The sequence below is a fragment of the Capsicum annuum genome, chromosome 9 (genome assembly GCF_002878395.1).
Source record: "Capsicum annuum cultivar UCD-10X-F1 chromosome 9, UCD10Xv1.1, whole genome shotgun sequence".
NCBI classification, from domain to species: domain Eukaryota; kingdom Viridiplantae; phylum Streptophyta; class Magnoliopsida; order Solanales; family Solanaceae; genus Capsicum; species Capsicum annuum.
In genome coordinates this window covers 139,554,212-139,557,699 of record NC_061119.1, presented here as the reverse complement: position 1 = coordinate 139,557,699, position 3,488 = coordinate 139,554,212, and positions in this window count along the sequence as shown.

Below are 3,488 nucleotides of genomic sequence, written 5' to 3'. Positions count from 1 at the left end.
TAATCATATCTTTAAGCTATATCATATTTATAAGCCATTAATCATTTTTGTAAGCCATATCATATATATAAGCCATTTTTCATCTCTATATCATTAAGCATGTTGATAGGCCATATTATTAATCACATCGATAACTATATCATTAAACATGTAGATATGCCATATCATAAATCACATTGATAACTATATCATTACCCATGTCGATAGGATATATCATTAATCATATTCGGAAGCCATATCAATAACATATACATAAGCTATATCATTATCCAATAGTTTAAATTCACATCAATCTTTCAATATCCAACTAACATACTCGTTAAAGTATATTTAATCTCCTCAAGTCCCAAATCAATAACAATAAGAGAATATCATAGGTAAATAAGTCTACAAGCTAATCACAAGTCTTGGCCTAAGGTAGGCTAGAGGGGCCATCTTCTAATCCCTAAAATCCATTTTCGACAACTTCTACCCCCAGACTAGGCTAAGGTATCTAAGTTCACTTATAGAGTTGAATAAGCCATAAATGACCCTAAGATAGTAATTCTTCCCAAACATGAGCCATCAAGTCAATCCTACCTAAAATAAAAGAAACTAAGGAAATTTTCCTTAACTTAAGAAATTGAGGCCAATTTTACACTAAATATGAATAACTAAGGAAATTTCAGCAAGCTTAAGCAACTAAGGCATTTCTATTCTAAACATAAGACACGAAGCCAAATTGACCTCGGACATGAATAAATAAGATAATCACTTCTATTTTATGGTTTCAAGATAGCCTAACAATTTAACTAATCTAAGTATTCTCATTCATACCTCCAACACCTAAATCCCATCCCATATCTCTCATACTATCACAAACATACAACGAAATAGCTCAATCTATGAAGAAGGTAAACCTAGCTAGTTTGGATGCCAAAGAAAATCCTAAAGAATCCACTAATCCACTGATTTTCCCTTTTGAGAAGATTCCGCAAGGTGCCACTCTATCAAAATCACAATCTACTCGGCAATACCAGAACAATGATATCCATTTTGAACTATTGTACTTGGGGTCCAAAATTATGTAAAAATCCCACATGGGGCCTACTTGCAGAGTCATACTTTCAAAACAAACTCAATGTCCTTCTATTATCAAGTAACTTTTACCCTAAAAAATGGGTGAATTTCATGCCCTAATGGTGCTACAATCAAGCCACCAAGATTTTACAGACTTTATCAAAAGTATGGAGAAATCAACCATGAAAATAATGAAATCTTACCTCCAATTCAAAGGAAAATTTTGTAAATAAACTTTGTACAAGCTCTGGGATCACCCGCAAATGATTCTCTAAAGCTTTCCCTCTTTAAGTTTTAAGATTCTAGAGAATGGATGAAAATGATGAAAATTGGGCTAAGTGGGTGTTTATACTCTTCCCATGTGCACGAGTATTGGATAAGCAAATGTCAGGTCACTTAAGCGATACTTGTGCTCTGGCCCGCCTAATGCTTACATAATCAGTAGATCACTTCCGCGATATCTGGTTTCCTAAAAAAATGTCTCGTATCTGACATAAGTATCGCTGACATGATAGTATGCACACTATCAAGCCATTCGTGTAAGCGACATATGTTGTCGCTTAAGCTATACTTGTTGTGGTTTGACAAATCTCTTAAGCGATTAATGGCATCACTTAAGAGATGCACCAACACTAGTTGAGACTTGAAGAAATTCCAAGTTTCCACAAACCCATCGGTATTCATCCAAAATCAGGTATGCACAAATGGACTATGCTACCTTACTAAATTCAACATTTTAGACTTAATGGCGCAGTCACAATTTCCATTTGAGGTTGTTTTGATGAAAAGTGGGTTCCACACCTACTTACCGTATTAACTCTTGGCTAATTGCACAAAATAAGTCTAGGAGCCTCGAGACATGAACCAAAAGTTTAACTAAACTGAATTCGAGATTATACAACTATTGGAACAATCAGAATAGACATACGAGATCATTTGACTGATGTTTTCTCCTTGTAGATAATTTGAATCAGCAAAGGCTTCAAAAAAGAAAATTGACTGTAAAAACCTAAGAAACTACTCGATAACCAAATTGTCAGTTACAACAAGTCATGAATGACTTAAGGAAGCTATGGAAAAGTTCTAAATGACAAAAATAAGTGGAAATATAGAAAATGACCTAGAGGGTCATTATAATATCCCTCCCCTGATCCCCTATTATGATCGGTCTACTGTTTGTGATATTAGTAAGGAACCATATAAAAAGTGGGAACTAGATATCAAGACCCAATTCCACGAGTCATTGTGGAGCCTACTTTAACACATTTGTAGGTAAGCCAAATTGTCTCTCAAAACAATAAGTAATGGGTTAGATGAAAGATGGTATGAGGAATCCCGATATAAGGCATATATCAGGTCAAGACAAGAAACGTAAAAGAGATATCATCATTAAAATAAAAGGAATAAAAAGGTGTCTGATGACCTAGTAAGGTTGGTACAAGAGCCTCTAAGCAAACGAATATGAGTACCAGTAGTATCAATATACAAGTAGTCTTAAGTTGAAATATTATCAAAAATAGTTGAGGGAGAGAGAATTAGACCGGCTCCAAAAGCTCATCCTATCTTCCAACCCTAACAAACGCTAAAATAAATGTCATTGACAATAACTAATACTCGAATATGCATCAGAAAAAGATGTTGAAGTATAGTATGAACACCAAAAAAATTAGTACGTTGTAGGCATCATCGCTCGACAGAACTAAATCATAATATAGGAAAATAAGAGGCGAGAATGTAACTAAAGACAAGGAAAAGGGAAAACCTGAAAATATGCTCTAAATGATTATGGATATATAACAAAGTAAATAATGTTGAAAAGGATGCAACTAACTATAACCTAACTGGGCTTTAAAAGAACAGAATGCACAACAAAGATGAAAGTAACCCGATTGATCCCCCATAAGACCGATGGATCCATAAAGAGAGAGTCAACAACAACAATAATCATAACCTGATGAACTTAAAAACAATACCTATGAACCCTCCTAAACCATAAGCACTAGACTTAAATTGGTTCCTTACCATGGGACTTGATACAGAAATAATAATATAGATGTCAGACTTAAATCCATCTTATTTTATATATATTGGACTCGAACTGGTCCTTAAATAAATTCAAGGTACAATTCTATCCAAGAGTAAAAAAAAATGTCAAAATTCACCTAAGGTCCAAGAATAAATGTAAAATAACTAAATAAGGCCTGCTAGATGTACAAGGATCAAATATAGGTATTTGACCTTAAGAGGGTTGGCGGGGCCACTACTAAATCCCAAAAGTTAATACTAAGGAAGTTTCTACCCAAAATTATGATAAGGCATCTAAGTTATACAATAAGGAGCCAAATAAGTGTACAAGTCCTACAACGACTATTTAATACACGAAGAGGATGGGTAGGCAAATTATACCTAAAACAACTTACCATTAGACT